This window comes from Rattus norvegicus, chromosome 16 (genome assembly GCF_036323735.1).
Source record: "Rattus norvegicus strain BN/NHsdMcwi chromosome 16, GRCr8, whole genome shotgun sequence".
NCBI classification, from domain to species: Eukaryota; Metazoa; Chordata; class Mammalia; order Rodentia; family Muridae; genus Rattus; species Rattus norvegicus.
Genome location: NC_086034.1, coordinates 40,039,027 through 40,051,171, shown reverse-complemented (window position 1 = coordinate 40,051,171; position 12,145 = coordinate 40,039,027).

The window sequence follows — 12,145 nt, the reverse complement described above, 5'->3', positions numbered from 1 at the left end:
CAATTCTTGATCTTAGAGCGTAAGCCATTGGTGTTTTGTTCAGGAAATTTTTTCCAGTGCCCATGTGTTCCAGATGCTTCCCTAGTTTTTCTTCTATTAGTTTGAGTGTGTCTGCTTTGATGTGGAGGTCCTTGATCCACTTGGACTTAAGCTTTGTACAGGGTGATAAGCATGGATCGATCTGCATTCTTCTACTGTTGACCTCCAGTTGAACCAGCACCATTTGCTGAAAATGCTATCTTTTTTCCATTGGATGGTTTTGGCTCCTTTGTCAAAAATCAAGTGACCATATGTGTGTGGGTTCATTTCTGGGTCTTCAATTCTATTCCATTGGTCTATCTGTCTGTCTCTGTACCAATACCATGCAGTTTTTATCACTATTGCTCTGTAATACTGCTTGAGTTCAGGGATGGTGATTCCTCCTTAAGTCCTTTCATTGTTGAGGATAGCTTTAGCTATCCTGGGTTTTTTGTTATTCCAGATGAATTTGCAAATTGTTCTGTCTAACTCTTTGAAGAATTGGATTGGTATTTTGATGGGGATTGCATTGAATCTGTAGATTGCTTTTGGTAAAATGGCCATTTTTACTATATTAATCCTGCCAATCCATGAGCATGGGAGATCTTTCCATCTTCTGAGGTCTTCTTCAAATTCCTTCTTCAGTGTCTTGAAGTTCTTATTGTACAGATCTTTTACTTGCTTTGTTAAAGTCACTCCGAGGTACTTTATATTATTTGGTTCTATTATGAAGGGTGCCGTTTCCCTAATTTCTTTCTCGGCTTGTTTCTCTTTTGTATAGAGGAAGGCAACTGATTTATTTGAGTTAATTTTATACCCAGCCACTTTGCTGAAGTTGTTTATCAGCTTTAGTAGTTCTCTGGTGGAACTTTTGGGATCACTTAAATATACTATCATATCATCTGCAAATAGTGATATTTTGACTTCTTCTTTTCCGATCTGTATCCCCTTGACATCCTTTTGTTGTCTGATTGCTCTGGCTAGAACTTCAAGAACTATATTGAATAAGTAGGGAGAGAGTGGGCAGCCTTGTCTAGTCCCTGATTTTAGTGGGATTGCTTCAAGTTGCTCTCCATTTAGTTTAATGTTAGCAACTGGTTTGCTGTATATGGCTTTTACTATGTTTAGGTATGGGCCTTGAATTCCTATTCTTTCCAGGACTTTTATCATGAAGGGGTGTTGAATTTTGTCAAATGCTTTCTCAGCATCTAATGAAATGATCAGGTGGTTTTGTTCTTTCAGTTTGTTTATATAATGGATCACGTTGATGGTTTTCCGTATATTAAACCATCCCTGCATGCCTGGGATGAAGCCTACTTGATCATGGTGGATGATTGTTTTGATGTGCTCTTGGATTCGGTTTGCCAGAATTCAGCTCAAAGGACCAGTAAATATCTTCAACAAAATCAGAGAAGAAAACTTCCCTAACCTAAAAAAAGAGATACCCATAGGCATACAAGATGCCTACAGAACTCCAAATAGATTGGACCAGAAAAGAAACACCTCCTGTCACATAATAGTCAAAACACCAAATGCACAAAATAAAGAAAGAATATTAAAAGCAGTAAGGGAAAAAGGTCAAGTAACATATAAAGGCAGACCTATCAGAATCACACCAGACTTCTCGCCAGAAACTATGAAGGCCAGAAGATCCTGGACAGATGTCATACAGACCCTAAGAGAACACAAATGCCAGCCCAGGTTACTGTATCCTGCAAAACTCTCAATTAACATAGATGGAGAAACGAAGATATTCCATGACAAAACCAAATTTACACAATATCTTTCTACAAATCCAGCACTACAAAGGATAATAAATGGTAAAGCCCAACATAAGGAGGCAAGCTATACCCTAGAAGAAGCAAGAAACTAATCGTCTTGGCAACAAAACAAAGAGAATGAAAGCACACAAACATAACCTCACATCCAAATATGAATATAACGGGAAGCAATAACCACTATTCCTTAATATCTCTCAACATCAATGGCCTCAACTCCCCAATAAAAAGAAATAGATTAACAAACTGGATACGCAACGAGGACCCTGCATTCTGCTGCCTACAGGAAACACACCTCAGAGACAAAGACAGACACTACCTCAGAGTGAAAGGCTGGAAAACAACTTTCCAAGCAAATGGTCAGAAGAAGCAAGCTGGAGTAGCCATTCTAATATCAAATAAAATCAATTTTCAACTAAAAGTCATCAAAAAAGATGTGTTATGATTATTAACACCTTAATACCTGCTTATTTAATGAATATTTCAATTTTATCATTTCCATATAGTTAATTTTTTTGGAAGGTAACAAGAGCAGCCTCAGAAAAATTAAAACATGCTCAGTTTTAAACAATTTAATAATAATAATGTAGTTGTATCATTTCCATTTTCCCTTCAAGCCTTCAGGTAGAAAAGAAACCATCGATTTATCAAAAGGACTAAAGATCTAGAAAATCATAAGTGTTTTGCACAAAGATTAGGGCATATGTAAAAGAAAAAATATATACATAGGTCTATACAAATTATTTTTTAATAAAAGATATTTTTGAAATATTAAATAGAGCATATATGGAGCATGTATATTTATTTAAAATCAAATGTTTGGTAAAATATCATAGCATATTTATGGTAAAATGAAAGGAAGGATATGAAGAATGGGTAATTAAGGATTAATTAACACATTGATGTATAGGTATTATATAAGTAGAGTCATAAGGTATAAACTTGAGATATCATTATCCTCTTGTTTAGTTATGTTAATTTATATCCCTGGAGTTTAGGATGCACTAATTAATATCTTTGTGCTTTCAGAATGAAAATAAGAAGATATTAGAGAATCAAAAATGTTAAGCAAATTTATTGCATTTGCATCTTACAAAGTACATTGATAATTATAGAATGAATTGTAAAATTCTAATCTGGTTCTCCTACACTTACTCTCCTGTATAGTGAATTGATTATCAGTCCTGAAAAAGCAGAGTAAAAGATTTGTTGAGGAAAAAGTGGTAGTGTAAGTACAAAAGTGAATGGAAATTTTATATAATAGAACTCTGGAGTTCTAATAGAGACATGTATATATAAAAGAAATAATTTCAAAACATACATGTATCATGTATGTAAGAACAATTGTAAAAGTAACTGTTATTTGCGCGATGCAATTGTCATCAAAGAGACTTACTGCTGAACAAATGCACCCTTTCTAACTCATTCTGAACTGAGTCTGGGTGGTTCAATTTAACTGTTTAGGCTCAAATTCCTTTCCATTATGACTGATTCAAAATGGCTTCTCTTGGATCCTTACTGAATTGCTGTGCTTAACTTCAAACTAATTCTGGAAGTATGTTCTAATCTTCTGACTCCTTCTCATTATCTGGTTCATTCATTCTCTCTCTCGCATTTTATTGTATTTTTATGTATTTATATTTCAAATGTTATCCCTTTCCCAGTTTCCCTCTTCATTCTGTCTTCACCTAAAGCCTGTTCTTATAAAACTGACATGAAAAACTGCCTTTCAACTGAACTCCATTAAATGGTATCAAGGTAAACTCCACTCTACTGAATTCCACTATGTATCCTGAACTCAGATAAACTAGTCACTGAACTGCCGTGTCTCAACTTGATATTACTTTCAACTGTGCCTGCTTACTTTTTTATCTAAGCTTACTTTCATTGTTTGGGTTTAAAAGGTGTGTACTAAAGGTATATCTGTATTCTAGCCAGATTAGACTGTAATCCAGGGTACATCTGCATTCCAGCCATTTCACAGAAACCTAGAAGTTCTTTGGATGTGATCCCTTGCCAGAGCACCCTGAATTAAAATACCTCTAAAATCAGTTAATGAAAAAGAGGCTATAAGTTTGAGAAAGAGCAAGGTGGGATACATGACAGGGTTTAATGGGAAAAAAAGATTAGAGAGAAATTGCATATTTAGTATTTCAAAAAAAATACGATTGAAAAAGTTGAATGACTGTATTCCATAAACGCACACTTTTTTAATCCCTAAAATATAGAATAATAATCAAATTCAGTGAAATAAGATAAAACTAAAATAAATGAATGTCAATATATAACAATAAAAATTAAGGAAAGGGTGAACATTTTAAGAAGATCAGATATAAAGTGTTGATAAATAATTAAAATGGTAAAATATTATAAGATATTTAATTTTCTGCCCCGTATGTTGTTTCACTTTAACACCATTTATTTAGATGTTTGTAACTGGGTTGAACAGAAAGCACATAGATAACATTTTATATATATATATATATATATATATATATATATATATTTATATATTTATATTTATATATATATATATATATTTCTAGTAAAAGGAGATGTAATGTCAAATGGTGATATACTTGTAATATTAGTTGTATAAATTATATCATTCACATTTGCATCCATTTTTAATTGATAAAATAGCCACTTTTACAGTTTAACAAAACAAATACACCATAATGTAAGGAATTCAATATGCAACATATGCTCCACTAGTTAAATCTCCAAACCCACTCTTGGTAATATCATTTCAGCAAGATGTTTTCAGTGGGTGTTCCTGATTTAAATATATGAATTTTACCTTCCCTAACATAAGTGTTATTAAGCTATTTCTTTACAGCTTCAGACGTTTATGTAAACATGATTTTTTTTTTACAGATTTGAGTAGCAGGAATTCATCATATAATTGAGATCCAGAATCTGTCAAAAGGTATTCAAAATTTTTTAATAGTTAAATTCTCAAGCTATAATAGAGGTCTTTGACTTTGAAATTTCTGCTTAGATTTACTCATTAGTCCAATCATTGAGTATTGAGTAAACAAAATATTGACTAGCATTCAAAATGTATTAGGACAATAATTGCTACACAGCCAGTGTGCATATGATGAACATTATGTGAATTTTACATGGATTTAAATATTGAATGATATAAACAGTGTCTGTTCTGACCCTTAAAGGATGCTTATAGCATATGATGTCATGGTGAAGCAAGAAAATCTTAAAAGTATACTAAAAGAACATCAATTGTATTATTTCACTTTAGTTCTGATAAAAAGGTCTCATAAGTTAATGAATGAAATTTGAATAAGCTTAAAATTGAGAAAAATAAAAACTTCACTAAGATAACATTTCTTTTATTATACTGGGTAATGAATACTTTTAGAAATCATTCATGTGGGAAAATAGAAATGAAAGGAGTCTAATAAATTTTATTTGAAAATGCACATTTATGTGCTCAAATTTAGACAAACCAGCAGAAAGTCATTTTAGAAATAGATGAAGTAAGCCTGAGATGCAATATTTTTGTAGGAATCCTTAAATTACATAGGCCTATTATTAAAATCAACACCAAGGAGACTTGGTGATTCCTTACTGTCTAGCAGCAGATAACATCCAAGGACCGAGTGATTTTGAATTCTATAAGTTCTCAATGAGATATTAGTAATGCACTTCTTTATAAGTCTCATATTAATTTCTCTTGTATTGTCAGTTTTAATAAGAATTTGGAGAAAATAGGAAAGCTAATTCTGAAATAATTTCATGACACCGTTAGATAAGGAAGATAGTCTCAGAAAAGAAAAAAAATATGAAGACAGTAGTGAAAGTAATTAGAACTGACCATTTTTCATAAGCGAAGTGAGATTTTTAAGTATATTTTCCTAAAGACGCTGCTTTGAAGCCTTTGCATTGGAAGATGCTTATTTTTAGCCACAATCATATATTATGAGTACATATTTCATATTATATTGTAAATAAGTTTTAAAATACAAGAGAAAGCATTATTAATTGTTCATGATTTCTTTCATTATTTTTATAAATTTTAGAGTTGTTTTCCTTAAGTAATATACATTTCTGTTCTGTTTATTCAGAATTTTAAAAATGTCTATTATGTGACAGGTATTATGACAGATACTCAGGATATAACATGCAAACAGTATAATTCTTGACTTGTAGAAATTCACAGGCAACAGAAAATTGTTTATAGGTATACATGTGTGTGTTTGTGTACATAAACTCAAATTAAACTTATCTGTATAAGTTTGTTACATGACAATTATTACTAAATCTTCATCAATGGTCATGTTTAATGTAAGGGGAGACTTGACTGCAAGCACCTCTGTGCATCAAAATGAGACTTGAATTGCTGAAGCTGCTTAAGTATACTGTGAAAATGGCACCATGAAAGATAAAGGACAGGTATGAGCATACCTTTTCAATAGAACAAATTTGCCCTTATTCTATAAATCAGGGAACAATTTAAAATGTTGCAACATTCATTCCACAGTAATTCAATCTCATAAATGCATTCTATAGATACTGGTTGTGCATAGAATATGTGAATCAAATGAAAGTGTTAATAATAACGGATGATACTAAAATAGGAATTGTTGTGAATGGTATTTTATATATTTATATTAAGGAGCAGGTTTGAACATGATTATTACGGAGGAAAAGAAAAATTAATATTTAATACTTTTAGAAATAAATGACAAGACTGAGGTTTGAAACTTTCCATAACCTAATAGTTCTGTGAATGGTCCTGACAAGAATTAAATATAAAAATTTATTACATAGATAATGATTGCCATCATCTGAGAGATAGTGATAGTTGTGTTAGGCTCTTGAAAAACACTATAGGCTGAAATTTTGTCTACTCAATCATAATCAGAAAATTTTCAATTGATACATAAACATCTTTATCTTTTAACTATTAATAGTACATAATAACGCTTGGCTATATTCTTAAATACAATTAAGGACTTTGTAAAGTGAGCTATCCAACCACATTTTTTATCACTATAAAGTTTGCATCACAAAACATAGGTGAGTTAGGCATTCTCATCTCTTACAGTTTGATAAGTATTTTGTTAGCAAAAGTAAGAAGTAATAGAAATGAAGTACCTCCAAAAATGCATAAGCTAAAACAAATTTGATAAGACACGAAAGAATAAAAATATAAGTTCATGAATATTTAAAGCTTCTGGAACTTGGAAGCTTAATGATTTATTATGAAGCTATTTCCATTATGTGTAACATCTTGCAGTGCTCTTATCATTTTATCTCTGCTTTCCCAGATTCACCTTATAATAGATCTGGCCTTATTTTTATCATTGCAAATTGCACCTTGACTCCTTCTGCTATTTTGAAACATTACTGTGCAAGATTACTCTAGAGAATCATTAGTATGATGGCATTGGTAGATACTTATTGTAAAGTGCATAGATTTCTCCTTCTGAAATGGAAATTATAGATTTAAATCTTGGTAAATTAATTTGAGAGGAAATCAGTATCAGTTTCCACCCGAATCTCTTGCCTCAAAAGTCTAGTCTTAACCAATGCTAGAAAATGATGAAGTCATTCCAAAAGGACAATTGAGCCAGCATATATAAGACAAAGAGTTTGAATACCCAATTTAATAAAGATGGAAAAAATTAAAAAAAGACAAAGAGTTTGTTAAACCAGCATAAGGATTATCACAGAGGATGGGAGGTATAGCTGGGATAGGCATAGGGATGCGCTCTGTCCATCTAGAATAATTTTTTTCCTGAATAGCATCTAAAGAGGTTGTACTTTTGTTGGTATAGGTTACAAAGAACAAATGAGATCAAATCTGTAGTTCAGGTTGCACTATTTGAGAAAAGTAACAGTCAATTATGATTTACATTCCACACATGAAGGGCAGGATGTGAAACATTTCTCAGAGACTATTTCTTAGTTTATTTTATTTTTGACATCACATATTACAGAAACCTGCCTCACTGGGTCAGAAGGACCTATGTGCCTGTTAGCTTATTCCTCTTGTTTCTCTGTAATAAAGAATATTGTGAACTTTTTCCAATGTTTTGTTTGATACGCAGTCACAAAATCATTTCTCTCTGTGTGCATAATAATTAATAAAAAGTTAAGCCAAATAAAAATTGGTGTAAGAAACAACAACAAGATACATAAAAGACGAAAAGAAATCCATGTTTCTAATTGAGTGGAAGAATGAGAGAGAGAGAGAGAGAGAGAGAGAGAGAGAGAGAGAGAGGACTATTAATTGTTAATTTACATAGGAAAATAAACCTAATAATGAAATGACAACAACTGATTTAGTCAAAAAACTAACAAGTCATTTCTACAGATGAGAAGTTTTTAAAATTTCTACACTGAATAGAAATATTGCTGAAAAGAAAGACCAGAAAATAGTATATCCTATTAGTTTTTCAAAATCACAGGTATTTGCTAAGATGGACTGATATAAGCAGTACCCTGGATATTTTTTTTAGGTTCAGACTAGTGCAGTTTTGAAAAATGTTAACATATGAAGTACTCTGTAATAATGATTTGCTTCTGCACATATGATGGTGTACATATTTAATTAATTTGGTAGTTAGGGTACATTTATCATTAAACCTCAGATACAAGAAACATGTCTCAAGTAAAGTACAGCCAGAATTTTTATATGAATTAATTTCTGCCAATCTGAAGAAGCCAAAATTTAGAATCCTTCTTCCTTCTGTTTTGGCTCTGATCTTGGGAATAATAAAAGTGATCATTACTAATAATTAAATATTTAAGATTATTTAGGTGGTTATGACTCATAAGTATGATGAAACCTCTAAAATCAACCTTAATGCGCATAGTCTCATAGAACTCCATTTGATTTTTTCACTACATTTTAGATTCTCTATTGAATACTTTGATAAATTTGAGGATTCAAACTGAAGCTTTTGTAACTAGTTTTTCAAACATTGTATTACTAGTCATATATTAGAAGTAAATTTTTTAAAAGATAAAAATTAATATTTGTAGAAAATATATGAATGTAAATTAAATATAACAATCGATACAATGTATACACCAATACACATAAAACTACAACATAATGCTGAGATAAAGTACAGAGAAATGTGAGAGAGAATCCTTTTTCACGACCTGCACAGTAAGTATTTGATTTTACTAAATCAATTTTTACCAAATTCGTGTATATAAACTTAATAATCTTGCACTTAAAATGCCATGGAAATATCTTTATAGTAACTATAAGTCTAATTTTAAATTAAAATATTTATATGTAACTTTAAAGCCCAAAATATTTCTGAAAAAATACAAAAACAGAAGGACATATATTATCTCTCAATACTTACTGTTCAATTTCCATTATCAAGACAAGTATTGTCAAAAAAGTGAACCTAGTAAAATATACATATATAAGTGAAATTTATAGTCCCCCAAAAGACTTGCATATATTTACTCTATTGAATTTCATCAATGTGACAAGATGAGTAAACTGGAAAGGAAATTTTAAAAGAGGAAAATAATGTAAGAAAAATTGAACTCAACTACTGTGAAAATAGAATAAACTAAGACAAATCACACTGAAGACATTTGATTTGGTAAATACTAACAACATAGTAGCATGACTTAGGTAACTGTCTATCTAGAATGTTACTATTCCCTTTTGAGAGCAGCCCTCCAACTCCAGACTGACAGAAGAGTTGATACAATTAATTTGTATTCAGGGCCTGAAGGTTCATGTCAACAGGAGTCATCAAGACACACTGGAAATGAACATTTTAATTCTATATTTGCATTTCTTTCTTTATTTTGTAGGTCACCTATACCTTGGTCCGTCTTAGTACATAGGCTCTTATTCCCCACCTACCTGGAACCCAAATTGAGATCTCTAATATGTCAAATAAAGTTTAGGTTTTGTAGCTTCTAAGACTGAATTGATCAACAACTTGTATCTCACATCACCTTTTAAAAATATCAAAAATAATTTATGACTCCTAAGTGGAACCAAGAAATCTAAAGTTATAAAACTTTGTTGAAAGAGTTGTGAAAAAATTGGAACCAAGATTATAAATTGCCTATAAGTAACATCTTAATAATTTTGTTTGCCTCCAAAACTACAGTTAAAGAGTTAAACAAAATACCGCTAATCAAAGACATTGCGTCTTCTGTTGGGGTTTTGCTTATTTTGTTTATTTATTTATTTATTTATTTATTTATTTATTTATTTATTTATTTAGAGATACCACTTTACCATGTAGCTGTGGCTAGCCTGGATTCGTTATGTAGACTAGGATAGCTCCAAACTCATAACAACATGCTTACTTTCCCTTCCTAGTCCTGGGATGACAAGCATGAACAACCAAGACTAGTTTCTGAAATCTGTTTCTTATAGAGGACATATACCTAGAACATTTAAAAATATTTCAGAAGTGGCTCAGTGGTTAAGAGCACTGACTGCTCTTCATGAGGACCTGAGTTCAAATCCCAGCAACCACATGGTAGCTCACAACCATCTGATATGAGATCTGATGCCCTCTTCTGGTATGTCTGAAGACAACTACAGTGTACTCATATACATAAAAATAAATCTTAACAAAAAAATAAAAATATTTCTAGTCTTTTAATACAAAGATGATCTGAAGACTGTTGAGATGGCTCAGTAGTTAATTGTCTTTGATGCTTTTCTAGAGAAACTGAGTTCTGTTCTTAGCACATACAATAGGAGCCTCACAACTATCTGAAGTTTTAGCATAGATCCACTGACACCTTCTTCTGAAATCTAAAGGCACACACACATACACATACACACACACACACACACACTCATGCACACTCACACACACACAAACACACACCACAAGATGAAAAACTGTTCAACTATTTGCAAAGTCATTATAGCATGTGAAACTCTATCAAGCAGTGTGTGAATTACAAGTTCTACATCTTGATGTACATTTAATACATCCACTGGTTTTAATATTGATTGTTTGAATGAGCAAATAATGACATTATGTTCCTATTTCAAATTACAATTATTAAGTGCTAGTGAAATGTACCTTTGGGGGCATATTTGTTAATAATATTAAATGTCATAGTCCTAGGAAAAATGTGTAAGTATTCTTTTGCAGTTTCAAAGAAAAAGGTATTATCCTGCTTTGTTTCCTGCTGAATTAGAATGTATATTGCTGTGATAAAGACTATGGCTTTGGGGTGCATTTATTTAATTAACATTTCTTGGTTATAGTTCATTGAAGAAGCCAAGGCAGGAGCTCAAGTAGAAACCTGGAGCCAGAAGCACAGACCCTGGAGGAATGCTGCTATCCATAGTTTGCATATCCATTTGCTTATACACTCCAGGACAACTTGCCAGGGGATGACACCACCCACTGTGGGCTGGACCCTCCCAACCACTGACTAGGTAAATGGCCCACAGACTTATTTCTAGGCTAACCACATATGGGCATTTTCTTAGTTGTGGTTTTCTTTTCTCATAACCCTAGCTTTTGTTAGGTTGGCAAGCAAAAACAAATCAAACAAACAAAAACAAAAAACAAAAAACAAAACAAAAAACAAAAAACAAAACCCTGTATGCAAGCTTCATGTATAGAAATATACCTTCCCTATTCCAAACTTAGAATATACCCTTCATGCTATAGTTATGGAGATTATGTAGAGCTGCAGAGAATGATTCAAGCTTTCAAGCACCTTTCCTGAACTTCATTCTCTCAGTGGATCCTCTTAGAAGGCTGAAACCTAAGCTGGCTAAGCTGCTTTTTTCAACACCTTCTTGTTCTCCTCCCTCCCCATTCTTTACCTCTTAATTCTCTGCGATAACTGTTCCTACTTGTGTAGTATGTCTTGTGAATTTTGCTTGATACCATTCATTGGAAGGGTTCTGGGTAGAACCTTGATCCTTAACATTAACTTGTAGTTTTGCCATCAGAGAAAGAAAAACTGATATTAATTTTAACACTTCCAATTTGGATTTCTGTCTTAATTTACAACTCAATACATACATTACCCTGCAAGAGTTTACTTCTTCATGTTTGTGAGATTATCTGTCAGTGGTGGTTTGAATAGGTATGGTCCCATAGATTCATGTGTTTGAGTACTTGGCTCATAGGAAGGGGCACTATTAGGTGTGGCCTTGTTGGAGAGAGTGTGTCACTGTGGAGGTGGGCTTCGAGGTCTCTTGTATGCTCAACTTACAACCAGTGGGCACCCTTCTGCTGCCTGTATATAAAGATGTAGAACTCTCAGATCCTCCAGCACCATGTGTGCATAGACTCTGCAATGCTTCCTACCATGATAATGACTACACCTCTGAAACTGTAAGCCAGACACAATTA